General features: G+C 42.3%; 1 long non-coding RNA gene across 10 annotated transcripts in view; it reads left to right on the top strand.

The window, feature by feature from the left end:
• LOC106506547 (uncharacterized) overlaps positions 1–19,002 on the top strand; it is a 760,340-nt gene that overhangs the window by 521,238 nt on the left and 220,100 nt on the right. The window contains exon 1 of one of the 10 annotated variants that reach the window (XR_014830972.1): positions 1,236–1,304. The exons of the other annotated variants lie outside the window; for them this stretch is intronic. This is a non-coding gene — a long non-coding RNA (uncharacterized LOC106506547). Of the gene's footprint in view, positions 1–1,235; positions 1,305–19,002 lie in introns of those variants that run through there. 10 annotated transcript variants of the gene reach the window in all.

Below are 19,002 nucleotides of genomic sequence, written 5' to 3'. Positions count from 1 at the left end.
GTTTTAGTGTATTTAAGTGGAACCTACATGCTCATGGATTCCAGTTGTTGGTAAAATTTTGACCTTCATTTACTGGGCTTATAAGTAATGAATTAAAAAACTCAGTTGATCTGTTTATAATGTTTGAAACACGTTGAGATGCACAAAATAATGTGACGGAGCCCCTGCTTTCAAAGAGCTTCTAATCCAATCAGGGAGAGAAACACAGAAACAGATTACAGGTGATCCTGAGCCGGCAGTGGTTTAGCCTGTGAGCTCTGCTCTCATGATTGTTTTGGCCCTCAATATCACCCCCTCAGAAACAACCAGAGCTTTGTTCGGGGTTGTCCAGTGTCTGCAAAAGATAGAGCCTTTCCACAGTTAATGGTGGTCAAGGTCTAAGGTGATTCAGGGCACTCTGATGGAAAAAAGAAAGCAAGAGACCATGAGGAAGAAGAGTTGGGGAGCTGAGGAAGTGTTGGGGAGGAATAGGAGGAATTGGAAGCAGAATCAGTAACAAAGGAATAGTATCAGTGGGGCCATACCAAAAAGTAGTCCCTGACACATTCAGGTGCCTTCAGAGGCATTAGTACCCATTGAAATTTAGGGGTTTTGGAGACTGATGACCCTAGTTGTGAATACCAGGCAGGTCATGGTAGCAGAGAGCACATGTGCTCACTCCAGGGAGAGGGACCAGGAAGAAAGAGCCTGGCCAGTCCAAGCTCATGAGAGTCTCATTTTAAGAAGCTTCATTCATTCCAACCCTTGATGAAACGGTTCCCCCAAGACACTTTTAGAATGTAGCATTTGTGTTCAGTGTTTTAGTCTCAAGTAATCAATTCTTACAAAATCATTTTTTTAACTCACTTATGTCATATGAATTTTGGAATTTTTCCAGATGTACAGGCTTACGTAGAACAAGCTTTACTCTCTATGTCAAAGAACCAATTGGGTCAAAAGGTAGAGGCCATCAAGAATAAGGCCATTCCTCTCCTGTAACTTAAATGTCTGTAGGATACAATGGGGACACAAAAGAAGGGGTGACCTACTGACCCCCGGGGGCTTGGGAGGAAATCAGGGAGAGTTCACATGATGAGGTGTCTCTTGAAGTCCCAGTAGGAATTACTCAGGCAGGCAGAGGACAAAGGACAATACAAGGGCAGGAAGTATGGGACCAATACCACAGAGGCCCACAAGAGTGTGGCTGCGGTAAAACCTTCCACTTCTTAAATGATTCTGTGATGAGATCATCCTCTACTGGAGTTATGGGATATCTCTTGCTTGAGGCATACGTGGTGACTGAGTGGACGAACTCATGACATCAGGTAAGGCTGAATATGGAAGTATTCTTTTAAAAATTGATCCTTAAAAATTTTATTCTTTTTAAAATTCTCTTTAATTCTTCTGATTATGTCAAGGAGAAAGTCTTAGACTCATGCTGGTTTGCACCCTCATGCAGCCTTTAACAAAGAGGGAACAAGTCTCAGGTTTTTCTCTCTCTGCTTCGGTTGTCCCATCTTCAAAACGAGAGTAACAGGGTAATACTAAGTACTCATTCATAGACTTGTAATGATTATGAACTGTTACATGTAAAGTGTTTAGAACAAGGCCTGGCACGTCCTAGGGTCTCCATAAATACTGCCTATTATTGGTTTTGTTTGCTGTTGTTTTCCTAGATTGGCAACACTTCTCTGGCTAGAATTTAGTCCTATGGCTTTGTTTTTTTATCACATGCATCTTTACACTTCACAGTCACCTTTTGTATATTGTCACTGGCACTGGTTTCTCTTACATTTAGAGTTATGAGAGTGAACAATAATAAAAGGGGTACATGCAAAAGGCACAAATCAGGCAGGTGGAAGGATAGACTCAAATGATTCCTAAGGGTCTTTGTAGTTCTTCAAGTCAGAGATGCAGGAGGTACTGATGCAGGAAGGGGGTGCAGTGAGAAGAGTGTTACCCAAGGTCACGGGGCTCATTAGTGGCAGAGCTCGGAGCAGATCCAAGGGCTCCAGATGCTCAGACTCACATTCCTCCCTCTGGGTCTTGCTCATGGTCCAAAGCCCTGGGACTTCTCAGCTGAGAGAGCTCTGTCATGGCCTTGCCCTGGCAAAAGACATCCTGACAGGGGTGCAGTCCTACAGAAAGCTCTGCTCCCTCCTGTCTGCAGCAAACCCTGAGCCCTGTCCTAAAACCCACACACTTGCCTGCTGTGATCTCGTTGTGTTCTTACTGAGCCTTGACACCACGTTCAACACTGGGAATTTGGGTGGGCCTAGAGTGCCTTTGGTATTACTGCTATAATTCAAAACATCCAAATTATTATTTTCTCTGCAAGATGAAGCCAGGAGAGTGCTGTTAAGTGGAGAGAAAAGTGTTTGTTACGCTAGGCGTTCCAACAAAATGTCCTCCTTCGCCATTAAATCATAGCATTTCTAAATGAAATGATATTTTGCAAACTTTGGCAGTGCCTAAAATTTGGATATTGTGCAGATTTTTTTCCCCATCTTCCCCATTTTGTGCTTTTTCTCCAAGTGATCCAAAGAACTACTATTTGCTGGCTTTGCTTTTCTTGTTTGTCTTTCCTTATGACCCAAGTTGTTCACTTTCCCCAAAGACCTCAGATAACTTGATTTTCTGCCCATGACTTATTTTTTCAATAAATAATGAGGGTAATAAATAGAGGCTCAAGAGAACACCCCATTGCCTAAATGGGTTGTTTCTCAATATCCCCCCTTTTCTAGGATTAATCATGAAGGGCTTCATGGAGAGACATCTGCTTGTTACCTTGATGTCCTCAAACAGAAAGCTAATGGGGGCATATTGACATGGCAATTAAATCTACAAAGACTGAAATCGATCAATTCAATCTGTGAAAAATGGCATCGACCATGTTAAACCCTCTGCTGGAGTGGATGAGTGCAGTCGTGTGTTCTCTGTATGAACCACATCAATGTTTACCTACCCATTCTCCAATCACCTCCACTTCCATGAGGCGGCTCTGGGTGAATTGGACTTACTCAGGTCCCAGTTTTTCTCTCTTCTCTTGATCTTCACTAACAGGGCCTGTGCAATTCAGGAGGGCGGCTTCTGCCTCTGAAGCCCCATGGTTGGAGCTCAAAGACTAGACTTAACAGCCGAGTAAATCCATTGACAGGCCTGGGGTGTGTCTGGGCCTACAGCTGGGCTGCTCTCCTCCTACAAGACCCTGGGGACATGGAGTAGGCCTGAGTGAGGTTGCAAATCAGAACTCTGCCTGCAGTCTGGTTTACATTAAGGAGAATTCCCTCCAGTGACTTGGGAGGTGGGGCTTGCCTGTTCCCCTGCTCTCTGGCCCAGGAGCACTCTTCTTTCAATATCTTTTGGGCCATATCTCTCAGTAGGCTTGGCTGTATCTCTCCTTGGGCCCCTTCTTTCTCCATTCCTTGCCAGCTCTCCTTCCTTTAACAATTATTTAGGCCTATAACCTAATTTTGGAATGCTTGGACTCAGAAGTCAGGGCACAGAAAAGATAAATAAGAGTGTTTCTGTTCCTGGGCTTGGCCTGGAATTGGGAGATGCTCATTAATCAAGTCTCTTGGTCATCATTCATTCACTCATTCATTCATTCAACAACTCTGTCTTAAGAACTGTGCCAAGCACCATTCTAGATAACTATCTATGAACAAAACAAAGGAGAGTCTCAGCTTACGTTGGCGCTTGCATTCTTGGGATTAGGACCAGCTTCATGATTATCAGAGCTCGGTGCAAATGAAAATACAGAGCTCCTTGTTAAAAAAAAAAAAAAAATAAGGATTTCAAGACAGACACAGCAGAGTATTAAACAAAAGGCGGGAGCCTTCTAAGAGCAGGGCCCAGTGTGGCTTGCACAGGTTGCACACCCACAAAGCAGGCCCCAAGGGATAAGTAGAAAGTTGGCATGGGCACCACCAGTAGATGGACAATGCAAAGGACGGGCTACAATAAATCCACTTTCTACAGGAATGACAATAGTTGGATTCTTCTTTATGACTCAAGAATCAAGATGATTTTGGTGGGGGTTTGGGGCAGGGGGTCTTCAGGTCATCATTAGGTGATCCTGTGCCATTGTGCAATTAAAGTATTGGCTTTGTGAACTCTGAATAGCAAGGTGATGGCTTATGGAGAGGTGGTGTGCTGGGGTTCCCAAAGGAATCATAAGCCTGCAAAAATGATCCTTTGTCAAATTAAACTGAGTAGCATTACCCTAGACCTCCTGAAAATCCTCTCAGTATGCAAACAAATACAAGAAGGCATTCCATGTGAATAGAGAAACTATTACAGCTGTACATAGCAATTATTCTGGAAAAGTGGGTCAGTCTGTTTAAAAGGGACTCCAATGGAGTACTCCATGCAGAAAAGTGGGTTCAGGGGTTAATTTCTAGATCTATAATCCATATAGATTGGCAGTGTGTTTTGAATGCACTGACTGCAGATATCTGTGAATGGCTGGTCCATCATTTGCTGAATTTCAGGCCCCAGGCTTGTGCCAGCTCCTTCCTTTACCCCTGTTCAAATGTTTTTCTTTCATCCAGAAGTAATGAAAAGAGAGCCAAGGCTCTGACAGTCAGATTCTGTTAACTTCATTTCTGGAAAATCATACCAAGAACACAACTTTCAATTCCAAGCCCAACTGACAGGAAGAGAAAAACGCAAGTGAATGTGCTGGCATGTGCGTCCTAGAATTTTACGAAAAAAAAAAAAAAAATCATGTAGTCTTTGGAAATGAAAACCAAGTGAGTAACAGCCCTGTGTAGGAAAGGTTTGGTTTTCAAGGTGACTATTTCCCAACTTGGACTATGCGAGGGCTAAGTGATTAACTATTTGATGTGGCTCATCATCATTGACTGGGGCAGTGTAGGGAAAGAGCACGGAAAGCGGAATCAGAATAACTGCTGCTGAGGCTTATCTCTGCCATTAGGTCAAGTTTCTAGCTCTTGGAACCTCTGTAGCTTCTCATCTGTAAAATGGGGATGCTAATTATCCATCACTGTGTGTTATTGGGAGGTTCAAACTATCAGTATATGTGAAAGTACGTGTAACCTGCCAGGTGCTTTACAAATGTAGGGTTGCTTATTTATTGTCATTGCTATTATTACTATTGTCAGTTTCTCTTTTCCAAGGTGAACTCTTTACATGGCAAATGCAAAGATGGGATGAAAGAGGCATTGCGGGTAGAGCCCTCTGATTATTCACTTTTGGGGGAAGTGGATAAAGTACAAGATTTTGCCTGGCAGTGATGGTGGAGGGCAGCAGGATCCTGTCACAGAAAATTTAAAGGCCCTCCCCTTTTTCATTTCCCTCCCTGAACTTCTGCCTGTAGTAATAAAAAATCCTGTGTTCGTGCCTGTGTCGCTTCATTTTAGGAGCTTGACTTTTATATGAATCTTTGTCCCTGTGTGGGGTTGCTGAGTATTATTTCTTGCCTCATCTTACCAATGAAGAAAGGGAAGTGTGTGACATTAAATGGTTTGCCCAGGTCACCCAGAAAGCCAGCCATGGAGTCTCTGAAAGAGTCAGTTGTTATTTTTCATTCTCTACCCCAGTCACCAGAGGAAACCCCCCACAAAGTGTCCAAGATAATCTGATATTCAGCCCTGCTTCCCTACCAAGACCAGAGGCCATGGTTTTTGCTGTGGGGACACATGCTTGGCCTCGTCCCCACCCCATGACTTACAGGCTCCAGTGTCCTGTAAGGTCAACACATCATCAACACCTAAGGATCATAAGGGATATTCACTGTGTACAGGATCCTTAAGGCTAGATAATAGCAGATACCAAGAGGGGACCTAATATACTGGCAGCATAAACACAAGTCTGTGTAGCAGAGCTGGAAGGATTTAGAAAGACCTGTCTCGAGAGCAATTTGTGACTGGCTTTGAATCTCAGGGCAGCCACTTAGCTGCTCTGTAACTTTGAACAAGTTTCACAACCTCTCTGAGCCTCAATTCCCTCACCTTTGAACTAGGGCTTTAGCATTCACCTCAGGAGGATTATTGTGAGAATTCCGCAAGCCTGTACATGTATGTATAAATGTGGGCCCACATGGAGAATGAGGTTGAAAGGGAGACCAGTTCATGTTTAGCACATGCTAGTGCAAGAAACAGCAGTTCCATCATTTTTTCCTCAAACTGACCTGCTCTTCATCACAGCACTCTGGGCTATAAAGTACATCTTAAAAACTATTATGAAGCATTATGGTTTTGTTTGAATTGCATACTATATCCAGTGTATTCCCAGAGAAGTGCTTGACTGCTCATTCATTCTTAGAAAGGACAGTTAATTTATGATTTCTTAAAAGGGGGCAAGCTGTTGAGCAGGTTAGCTCTCAGCATTATGTTCCTGTAGCTTCCCCATCATAAGCCTCAAAAAGGCGAGTTGCTGGAGTTCCCATTGTGGCTCAGTAGTACCGAACCCGACTAGTATCCATGAGGACTTGGGTCCAATCCCTGGCCTTGCTCAGTGGGTTAAGGATCCTGCATTGCCATGAGCTGTAGTATAGGTCGCAGATGTGGCTCAGATCCTGCATTGCTATGGCTGTGGCGTAGGCTGGCAGCTGCAGCTCTGATTGGACCCCCTACCATGGGAACTTTCTTATGCCATGGGTGTGGCCCTAAAAAGACCAAAAAAAAAAAGCAAGTTGCTATTATTTCTGTCTTTCCTTCTAGGCTCTCAGCCGCCTGAAGGCAGGGACAGTGTCTGTTCTGTTCATCACTGTTCTCATGCTGGCACTCTAGCCAGCCAATCAGTGTGAAGGAATGAGTGTATGAAAGAGTAGCAGGAGTTCATGCTAGGTTTCCAATGGGTTATTAAGAAGATAAGTGCACCTCAGGTCCGTTTCCATCTTCTTGATATTGGTGTGGATGGGACCAACTGGCTTTCAATACAAAGTCCTTATACACAAGAAAGAAATTTTGTCTGAAAGGGTCATGTTTTCCTTTATTCAACAAAACACAGTGAGTATCAGCTCTACACCAAGGACTGCCCTATCTGTTGTGATACATGGAGAAGTGACCTCAAGAAACCTAAGTCCCTACATTCTAAGGGACAAAAGCACACAATGAACCAATAAATATACATTTCAGATGGTGCTAAGTGCCATGAAGGAAAAAGCAGCTAGATAAGAGAGCCAGAAAGTGAGAGGGATGCTATTTCAGATAGGATACCCTGAGAGGCCACAGATTAAAGGGAAATTTGGACAGAGGTGTGAAGAAGCGAGGGTACCTGTGGGTACCAGAGAAAATGTGTTCAAAGTAGAAGGATCAGCCAAAGTTGACTGTCATGATTGGTTTTGACTCTGATCAAGGTTGGAAGTCATAGAGGCCAAGGGAAGCTATTGGAGCCAGTACGGTGATTGCAAATAAAATATTCTGTGTCTCAGAGCTTGCTCAGGGCTATCCTGGCTCCTCTTTCAGGCAAATGCAGGTGACCATTCTCGTCTTTGGGCTAGAGAAACAGTTGTGGCTTTGTTTTATATCTTGGCCAATATTCTTATGAACTTTTTAACGATGGAAAATGCAAACCTGCAGGAATGGTTCCCACACTACCTGAAGGCCGAACACCTATTTATGTTACCCAGGTTGCTGCAGGGTCTGGCCCTGACTCCTTGGCTCTGGGAGGGTACTGGCCCGGAATACAGTCTTGGGAGCCAACCAAGGCAGATGTCAGCCCACCGCCCCGAATCTTTCGCTGATGGATAACAGAAGAGCTTGGGCAGGGAAGAGGAGTGACTGCCCATCCGCAGATCATCCACTGCAGCAGCGACACAGTTAATCTTCCATCTAGAGAGATTTTTCAGGCAGCTTAGAGAAAGGACATATTTCCAGTTTCTCCTGAGAGGAGCAACTGACGGGAAAGTCGCACCTCCCAGTCAGTCCCCTGTTCACAGTGAAGAGCCGGAAAAATCACACACGAGGAGATGTGAAACAGCTCATTGGAGCTGAGAGCTCCTCTGAGAAGCTCAGAAGCACAGTGGCAGCTGGAAAACCTTGTTTACCTCAAGTTTCCAAACTTCCCCCAACAAACTTCACTGTGGGTCTCCGTCTGGTGTGAAATGATTAATTCTTTTAAATGATGCAGGGAGTCAGAGAGATCCGGGGCTGCTTTTCTCTGTTCTGAAACTGGCAAGAAACAGATTTTGTTTCTACCTTCTAGTTGTTATTGTTTGTTTGTTTTTTAATCTGACCCTCTTTTCCATAAATATTTATGCTGGCAGTTTAACATGGCCAAGTGATGCTGTACTTACCTGGGACAAGCTTACACTCCTTTATCATTTTTTTAAAACATCTTATCTGCTTTGGCCACAGGACATACGCGTCTGCTGATCTTACAGAGCTAATATTCACTTATCCTCTAGTCCCAGAGGGATGCAGTACTTGGTAAAAGTGGAAAGTAGAGGCTGTTGACCTGGACTAAGGGGCTATCAGAAGGTCCAGCACGTTGAATGGGTGCTGAGTCTCACAGTGTTTTGTGAATTATTCATTGACCCCAAATTATCTTTATTAAGTGCTATTTTGTACTGGTTTTAAAATTGAGTAAAACTTGAGCCTCAGTCTCAAGGAGATCACAGATTGATAGGAAAACAGGGTGAAAATAGCAATCCAATGTAACAGTAGTGGTGGTGGGGCCTGCCTAACCAGAAGTTTGTCCTCTCTTCTCTCCTCCCTCCCTTCTCGCCTTCCTTCCTCCCTCCCTTTCTCCCTTCCCACCTCCCATGTCATTACAAATGGTTGAGCACTTAACCTGTCACAATTACTAGCTAACACACAGAGCATAAGACTGAGCTGCTACTGTCAATACACTGACTTTTTAGTATTATCCATATTGTGCAGAATGGTTTACTTTAAAGGAGCAGTGCCTTCCAAATTGCTGGTCCTTCATGTTTTACCTCTTCAGCCACCATCTCTAGAAACCTCTCAGCAGATTCTAAGCAGTTCCTAAGGGGAGGAACTCAGTTTTTTTCCAATTCTCCTTTACTTCCTCTTTACCTGGCACAGAGTAACAGAGTAGAGTGCTGAATGAGCGAGTGAATGAATGAATAAAATATTCAAATGACCGCAAAGTGGTTGGGAGACTTGACAATCCACCGGAAAATTGGATCTTCATAGGTGGCCAAACCAGATAGCTCAAGCCACAGTTGGAAAATTTACTTTGGGGTTTGAGTTGTATGCCATAGACATAACTCACTAAAAATATGTGGCTTTCCTGCCCAGGAGGTTTCTAGACCCATCTAAGAATGACACTCAGAGTATTCTGGCAACTCTTTTGGCAATTGCTTACACTGCTTGAAAGCTGGGTTTTAGTTGCAAGAATATTTTACCAACTCTTACATAGAAGGTCCTGGTTATGCCCAAAGGGAGCCTAAAGATGACTTGGACAGAGTGAGCTGTGCCTCTCAGCCATGCTGAGCCTATACCCTGTTACTACGACTTTGGGCCTTTGGATTCTGGCATGCTCTGTGTCATAAGCCTGGTGTGGTGCAAATGGTGGAAGAAGATTGAATTTGAGGGTAAAGGATTGAAGGGCAAGTCGTGATACAGACAGTGTGGTCTTGAGCCCTGTATTAGTTTCCTATTGCCAGTGTAACACATTACCACAAATGTGTTACACTGTGGCTTAAAATGACGCAAAGTTATTCCCTTATAATTTCAAGGGGAAAAATTAAAATAAAAGTCTCATGAGGGTAAATCAATATAGCAACAGCGTCATTTCCTTCTGGAGGCTTCTGGCTGAGTCCATTCCTTGCCTCTTCTACTTCTAGAAGCCACTGACATTCCTTGGCTTCTGGCTGCATCATCCCGGTCTCTGCTTCTGTGGCCACACTGCGTTCTCTTCCGCCACAGTCAAACCTCTCTCAGCATCCTGCTCTAGACTCTTGTGATTACCTTGGGCACACCCAGATAATCCAGGATAATCCCCTCATCCCATGATCCTGTACTACTCACATCTAAATGTCCTTTTTGCTATATAAAGTAATTTCACAGGTTCCAGAGATTAGGAAGGGAGGGGGTCATTATTCAGGACTTTTAGTCTTGCTAAAACTGTGTGTGTGTATAAATACATTAATAAAAACAAATATTTACATGGTGTCCTACATCACTCTTACAATATAAATACTATTAAAACACACAGTGTATTATTGTTGTCATTACTACTACTTTACTGAAGAACCCCAGTACATTTGCCAGTCAAAACAAGTTCATTGCCCCCCAAATAGGCCTGTATCTCCTGTATCTCCACCCAGGCCCGGATAAGTTGTGAAACAGAAAAATTTGATTGTTACATATCATAAGGTATAACTTATATTCAGCAGAGTGCATAGATCTTAGCTACGGCTCAATGGAGTTTTACAGATATTATCCTCAAGTAACCAGATACAGATCAAGAGAGAGAAAATTCCCAACACCTTAATAAGGCTTCTTTCTGCCTCCTCCCAATGAGTTTTCCCATGCAATTACTCTCCTGTCTGGAGGCTTTGATTCAACGCTATGACTTTCAGGTTCCTCTCTATTTTTGCAAGAACCAGAAGCCCACTATTTTTCCATTGCTGTGTAGTATTCCACTGTTTGAGTGTGCCCTAATTTATTTACCCATTCAATTGCTGTTGGGTATTCAGAATTGAGTTTTCCCATGCAATTATTCTCCTGTCTGGAGGCTTTGATTCAACGCTATGACTTTCAGGTTCCTCTCTGTTTTTGCAAGAACCAGAAGCCCACTATTTTTCCATTGCTGTGTAGTATTCTACTGTTTGAGTGTGCCATAATTTATTTACCCATTCTATTGCTGTTGGGTATTCAGAATGTTTATAGTTTGAGGCTATCATAAATGATATGAATGTCATGAATATTCTTGTACATGCCTTTCAGTGGATATAAGCAGTCATTGCCAACAATTCAGAAAAAGTGGAAGAAAAATAGGGAATTTCACTTTTAAAAATTCAAAAATGATAACACATTCCATCCAGACCCAGATGTGGAATTCTATAAACACAAAACAAGAGGAAATGTTCTCATCCAGGTTAGGGAAGTCAGCTCAAATCTAGTGGAAGAATGTCTGAGAAATTCAGTCAATTTCATGGCCAGGATTCTGTGTCTGGGTAGAGAACATGGGTCCTCGATAGGAGCCCAAGCCCTTATTCGATTACGTGCACTAGCTGACCCATGTCCCTGAGGATTTCTAGAAAGCTCTGGCAGATGTTGAATCTAGCTCTGGGTTTGTCTCTTTGAAAAGTGGGTGGGAAGGTGGTAGAGGGCACAGTCGGAAGACAAGCAGGGAGAACTGTGGCTGGTGAGAAAGGAGGAGGAATCACTGGCGGCTTAAGGCTCTGGAAATGTTGAAACAATCTGTGTCAGTTTATTTTATGATCATTCCTCAGAGTTTCCATCCCACATTGACTTTTTCTGGTGCAGATTAAGAAGGGGAATCAATTAATGTGAATCTCACGTTACGGCAAACTGTCGGAGGTCTTAATTGGGCCAGGAGTGAGCAGGTGGTCCTTCACCAGTCAGCCATCCTTTCACCTGTCAGTCAAATGAGGAGAGGGCCTCCATCTCCATCACTCATTAGCAACCATTTGTCACCTCAAACAGAGCTTTGAGAGGATTTCTTTGAACTTTGTTTGGGATTGATTTTCTGCATATGCTGAGCTGTTACTGACAAACCCTGGGCAACTGCTTCTCTGTAACAAATGCATTAAAAGAAACGGTGAGAGGATTTTAACAGCCTCCAAATTACATAGCCTGAGAGGGGTGGGATTTTTTCCACAGCCCCAATTCACCTCACAAAACCTTCACTTTCTAGCATTGCATTGTAACGAATAACAAGAATTTTATCCTTTTAAAGAGGATTGCCCTCAACTTTTGATTTTTTTTTTTTCCCCACTGCCACTGGCTCCAGACTGAAATTGATTCACAATGATTCTTAACTAAGAATGGACTTTACATTCTGCCTTTTTTTTTTTTTTTTTTTTTCATTTCAAAGGAGAGGATTTGCATTATCTGGAGCTGGTTTGGAGCACTGCCCAGATGATCCTAGAGATGTTTTTTTAGCCTCTTTCTGCTACTCTGACCCCTCCTACTAAGGTCAGGGGCTGTGGCCGTTTTGCTCAATACTGTATCTTTTTTTACTTTTTTAAATTTTTTTTATTTTTTGATTTTTAAGGCCACACCCACAGCATATGATGTTTCCCAGGCTAGGGGCTGAATCATAGCTGCAGCTGCTGGCCTATGCCATGGCCACAGCAACACCAGATCCTTAACCCACTGAGTAAGGCCAGGGGTCAAACCCGTAGCCTCATGGATCCCAGTTGGGTTCGTTAACCACTGAGCCACAAAGGGAACTCCTCAATACTGAATCTTAAGTATATGCCACTATGTCTAACACAGAGGTAATGTTCAATAAATATTTATTGAGTTAATTAATCAATTCAAAAAATAACTATTCTTTTATCATGTGGCTTAAGGGTACAGACATTGTGGCTTGCCATAGCCAAGGTGTGTAGCCATAGTTCAGTAGCCATACACATTATTGGAAAGAGCCAGATTTTACTGATTGATTGGTTCTACTGAGTTTAAGAGCAAAGCTTCTGCCTTATGGAAAATTTTGAAAACATATGTAATCCTATGAAGTTGTGATAGCCTCTCCTTCAGGGCAGGGTCATCTTTAAAGAAATGTGGGTGGTCCAGCCAAAAGTAGCCACCTTTACCCACATTTCTGTTCTGACACCGAAGAACTTACAACATGTGAGCTCTTATTTAAATTTCTTGTTCTCCTCATCCTGCTCTAGGACAAGAAATTGTCCAGGGTCTCCATTTCTCTCTTTCCCTTTTTCCTCCCTCCCTCTCTGTCTTCTTCCTTCTCTTTGTCTCTCTCCCTTCCTCCGGTTCTCCTCCCTCCTTCCACAACAGAACACATCACACTGATGATGGCTCTACCCGTTGCCTTCCCAGTACCCTTGCTTCTCCCCCCACAGGACGTTAGTTCACCGGTGTGGCTCTGAGGATGCTTTCTACAGAGCATCTCTCTAAGCAGGTTCAGAGAGCAGGCAGGGATGCAGGGATGGTGCTCCCTTGCCACACACACATGCATTAATAATTATCCTCCCATCTAATGTAAAAAATGTTAGAAAATGAAATTGAAATCTCTCCATAGACACAACCATTTTATAGGTTTTTGTGACTCTACTGTAAATTACAGTATTTTATCTGGCAAGATACTCAGTCTTATGAAGGCCATGTTTTTTTAAAAACTCTTTTTTTTTTTATTAAAGTATAGTTGATTTATAGTGTTTCTTCAGTTTCTCTTGTATAGCAAAATGACCCAATCACATACAGTTCCCTGTGCTGTACAGAAAGAGCCCATTGCCCATCCATTCCAAATGTTACAATTTGCATCCACCAACCCCAAACTTCCTGTCCACAAAACAGAAAAAGATCATGGAGGCCACATTGTTTTAGACAATTCCGTTTTTGGACATTTGGGTTAATGTGCGTTTTTGATATTTCTCTTCCCTTCCATGATGTAGGGAAGACACTGGCTCTAAACAGTGGACTTTGCCAGAAGATGGGAAGCAGTGTAATGAAAGGAGGGCGGTTTCATTGTGGACGTAGGTCTCAACATTTACAATATACACTTTGCTCTTACTGGTTTGGCCTCCTGGGGGTCAGAAACTGAAGCTGTAATCAGTGGAAGCCAAGTGTGTGGGCTGCCAACTTAAGTCACATTAGGAAGTTCCCAAATCTCCTGGGCTGTATCTTTCTTTAGAACCTGACAGATCCAGGCATAGTGCAAATTAAATAGGATGAGCCAAGCCAAATCTCCCCATCTTTCAAATTTCTGTCTGTAGGTCTGGAGCAACAAAGGGACTTTTAACACTGACCTCTGGTAAAAAATGATAACACTCTTGTGTTAATGGACCTGGAAAATCCCCAATTGCTAGAAACAGTGTGTGTGTGTGGGGGGGGGGGTAGTTTGCATTCTCAATTTTATTAGTTTGGTTCACTCTACCAGATTTTTATGCTCTGTTCCTTAGGAACCATGGAATGCCTATAAACTCTGAAAATTGCACTGAACTTTGGGAATTGATCCAGCCTCCGGTTGCTAAAGAGATAAAAAATGAAAAAAGAGGAGCTTGTCAGAAGACAAGCTTCATTTCGGCACTTGACATTCTTCAAGTGGGCAGTCCTGAGACTGTTTCTGCCTTGGCTTATTTATAAGAGATATAAATAATGGTCTTGGTGGGGCAGGACATCTGCTCTGTGTCCTGCATATCTTACTGCCAAACACTCACTTTCTGGCTCACATGGGCTTTGAGTGGGCAGAGTTCTTTGGGAACTTCAATGCAGATCCATATGGAAAGCCATGCTCATCCTGGAGTTGCCGTCAGTGTTGGTTTTGTGGCCAGAATCGTGCTTTTGGATCACCAGAGAACACATGCTTTTTGGGGTGTTTTCTTTTAACTCTGGCTCACACTATGCCATTTGGTGGGGGTAGCCAGGGAATGCATCATCTCTCTGGTTTGCATGCAAAGGTGGCCATTCTGGCATTACATGAAAAAAGAAATACCGTGAAATATGTAAACAAAACTGAGATGGTGACATTAATGAGAGATCAGGTTGGGTGGTATGCGAAATGGATGTGAATGGGACACTGGTGTCTCCTGGCTGTCTCTTCACGCGCGTGTCATAATTTCTTGTGTTAACTGGGAATGACCGTCTGTATCCTGCCTATGTTTGTGTTTTCTTGAGGTTGACAAAAAGTTGACTAAGCCAGGTACCTTGTGCTGGAAATTGGGCAGTTTTTGACACTGACCAATCCCTTGCTACTACACTTAGGTCTTTAATGAGGTCATTCTGTTATCAATTTTTAATATGTAAAAAATTCATAAATATTTGACCTTTTAGCGACTGAGGAGGCCTTCATAATCTTGAAACCATCTGTAAAGATTTCTGTTTTGTATGTTTTCCTCATACCTTTTATCTCTTTTTTTTTTTTTTTTTTTTTTACCACAGCTCAGGGAAATGCCAGATCCTTAACCCACTGAGCGAGGCTAGGGATTGAACCCACATCCCCATGGATACTAGTTGGGTTCATTAACCACTGAGCCACAAATGGGAGCTCATTTTTTTTTTAATTTAAAAAAAAAAGCAGAATCAATTTTGATGTTGGAAATATGTAACATCCATTGTTTAAGAGCCACTGTATCGAGACAGCTACTTCAAGGGATAGGACTTGCATTCTTCCCATCTCTGTGTTAATATACTTATATTTTTCTTTCTCTGGTGTTATGGTGATTTTGGAGCCCTGTTGAAACTATAGGATATTCTCATAATTCACTCCTTCCAGATCATTCATCCAATGAATACCAACACAAAAACACTCTTCAAAAGATGTAGTCCAGTATGGTACTTTGGCAGATCTTTCAACTTCCTGCTTTGAAGCCAGTGTTGAAAGCAACCATTTGAGTTACTGTATAAAGGATACAAAGTATCTGCATCTTTCTCGCTGTTTATGATTCTAGCCCATCCATAATATTAAAGACACAGAGTGGCTTTGTTGAATAATCCTTGGTACACAGTGAAAATTCCTTCATTTGCCTGATTTCCTCTCTAGTTTTGCAGTGTGGTATTAATGTTGAAATTAAACTTTGCCAGTCTCGATTCAGTTAGATATCACCAAAGACTTAGAGATTGGAATTCATAGCTTAAATGTTCCCACCTGTACTCTGGGAATAGAATTTAAACACACAGAACCAGGCACTGGCAAAATGATTAATACTAGGATGTTAGGAGTTGAAATGGGAACAGGAATTGAAGAGGTGGAGGAGGTTAGATTCACAAGGCAATTTGGAATGAGAGAGGAAGGAAAACGAGGCAAAATGAATAATGGCTCAAAGTGTTGATTCTTTTGAAAATATTTGTATTTACTAAACTGGAAAATCTTCTTGAATCAAAAGATTTACTCTGTAACAATATAATATCAAACCAAATGACAGGTAGTGAGGATAAAATGGGGGGAAGGATCTTGGCGCAGGGCCCTTGAGTCACTGAATTGGGTGTCCCTGTTAAGAGGCCTCTTCAAGCTGAGTTTTGATAGTCAATGCCCCTGAGCTCTAAGTCTTTGAAATAAAGCAATATCTCAGAAAGAGTAATTAGTGCCTTGCTTTATCACTGCCCCTGGGGCCCATGCTTTGGGACCATCTTATAACTGAGGCTGCCTTGTCACCAAGGGCTTCAAGTGATTGTCAGAAACAAATCCTCCTTCTACATCCCTTTTCTTTCCAGCCAGTGGTTTTAATCTGGAAACCTGATGTAAGGGAGGTGGCAAAAGCAGATTTGAGCAGTGGAATCTCTATCAGAGTTTAGCTGGATGTGGGTTAGACCAGAGCAGTGGAATCTCTATCAGAGTTTAGCTGGATGTGGGTTAGACCAGAGCACACATGGCACAGGCTCCTGACCAGAATCATGGGGATGTGGCAGGAGACCCTGAGAGGTCTTAATCCTGAGCTGTGGTCATGAGATGTGTATGATCCCATGTGCCACACAGTAGATACTTGAGAAACTCTGACAGTAGGAAATGAGCAGAAATTCTAGGCAGGTCACCAAGTACCCTTCTTACCATTTCTAGAAAATTTCCTGATCTGTTCTTTCCTGCCTTTCCACACCATCTCTCACTACTCCCCCCTCTTTCATTGTACTCCAGCCAGCAGTGATTTTGGAATGGGACAAGTTGGTTTCTGCCTCAGACATTAGGATTTCCCGTACCCCATGTCCCACCTTCCTGTGTTTGGCTTCTTTCCATCCTTCAATTTTCATCTTTAATATCATCTCCTAAGATCATGCTGCCCGAATCACTCTACCTAAATTACCCTAGTCACATAAGTTGTCTGGAATTATCTTATACATTTGCCTGTTTATTTCTGTCTCCCTTCTAGCATGTAAATTCCTTTGAAAACGGGGAGGTTATCTGTTCTGTTTGACATTGCCTTCTGGTTGCCTAGAACAGTACCTGGCATATAGTAACTGCTGAGTAAGTACTTCTTGCATGAAAAAATGAATAAGTGGACAACCTAGGAGACCAAGATGGGAACTGAGAGGTAGGTAAAAAGAAAGCTTTAAGATATAAAGCCATGATCTAATCACAAAGAGTTAGCTAAGCAAACAGCTACTGGGACCAAATAAAATGTCAGGTTGAGTTTAGCAGTAAATATTGACTTGACCAAAAGTCACTGATATGGTATCCTTAAATTTACCTCTAATTAATGGACACTCTTAAGCTTATAGCCTGGAGTATGGCTGAGCCTGCAGTGGAGGTTAAGTCATTTCTAGAGATAGATGGCTTGAGCTAGAAAGATAAATCGACATTATGAACAAAATTTAAAATTGGAATGGGAGTTCCTGTCATGGTGCAGAGGAAATGAATCTGAGTAGGAACCCTGAGGTTGCAGGTTTGATCCCTGGCCTCACTCAGTGGGTTAAGTAAGGATCCAGCGTTGCTGCGAGCTGTGGTGTAGGTTGCAGATGCAGCTTAGATCTGGCATTGCTATGGCTGTGGAGTAGGCTCATGTTACAGCTCGGATTAGACCCTTAGCCTGGGAACCTCCATATGCTACTGGTGTGGCCCTAAAAAACAAAACAAAAAAAGACCAAAAATAAAAAAAAACCCAACAACTAGAATGTCAAGTCCTGGCCTAGCATTAATGCTACCACACTCCTCTCTGCACCCATGGCAGACATTGTTAATAGATCACAGAATCTTTACTGCTAATTAAACAACCACCAACCACTAGAATGTAAACCACTAGAATGTAAACTCCTTTGGGGCAGGACTTTTATCTGTTTTGTTTTCAGTTTTCTTCCTTGCATCTAGAAAAGTGCCTTTTATTTGTAGTTATGCAATAAATATTTGTTGAATTAAATATTTGATGATTGACTCAATTGGATCTGGCATATCAGATACATTCTATTTGCCATCCCTGACCAAAAGCAAAAAGATGAGAAATTAAAATTGGATTCACAAAACTATTATCACAAAAGAATAACAAATAGTCTGATGGTCCTAAGAACTGGTTCCATGCTAAGAACAGGCAACTATCTTGCCATCACCCTAAAGTACAAAGCCCAAGGCTGTTCCTTCAGTCAGCTGTGTATTTAAAGCAACTTTGGAATTCCTGTTGTGGCTCAGTGGTTAACAGACCCAACTGGTATCCATGAGGATGCAGGTTCGATCCCTGACTTCACTTGGTGGGTTAAGTATCTACCATTGCCATGAGCTGTGATATAGGTCAAAGTCACAGTTCCTGTGACTGTGGCATAGGCTGGCAGGTGCAGCTCTGATTTGACCGCTAGCCTGGAAACCTCCATATGCTGTGGGTGCGGCCCTAAAAAAAAAAAGAGAGAGAGATTAAAAAAAAAAAAAAAAAAAAAAAGCAACTCTGCTAAGGTCCAGGATACATTCCCTTTGCACCAAATTATGCTACTTAGCAAAAATTACTATAGCAGTATATCAGGTACTTGTCATATACTGCAAGGATATCAATTCAACATTTTTAACTGCCAACTATACACCTATTCTGTCCCCTATGATGATATTTTTGAGACTGAATTTCTACTTATGAAGAGAGAAATTTCTCTAGCAGTCATTTCTTAAAGAGTGACAGTTAAAAGAGAGATCTCTTTGGCAGTAATTTTATGTTAACATACTGTTTAACAACCAAAGGGGCTATAGCTTGGTTCATGCGTGGGTTTCCTATCAAAGAACATGATCTCTTTTCACGCATTCATTTATACAACCAGGGTTTTTTGAGAACCTGCTCTCTGTCAGCCCTATGCTGAGGATACAGTCATGAACAATAATGTTCAGTAATAAACAAATTCAAATGGGTTCAAGACAGAATGAGATGTTAGGCAATAAAATAGCAATGTAAGACAATTTTTAAAAATGGGTTTTGTTTTATAGGAATGTGCCCCCTACCCCCCAAAAAAATTGCTTATGGGTATAAGAGAATTG

Source organism: Sus scrofa, chromosome 16 (assembly GCF_054392235.1).
Source record: "Sus scrofa isolate SSC_HxYL_T2T_F1_AM1 chromosome 16, Sscrofa_HxYL_maternal_Yorkshire_Landrace_v2.0, whole genome shotgun sequence".
Taxonomy (NCBI): domain Eukaryota; kingdom Metazoa; phylum Chordata; class Mammalia; order Artiodactyla; family Suidae; genus Sus; species Sus scrofa.
The sequence above is the reverse complement of the archived record's forward strand: the minus strand, read 5'-3'. Positions and strand labels throughout refer to the sequence as shown.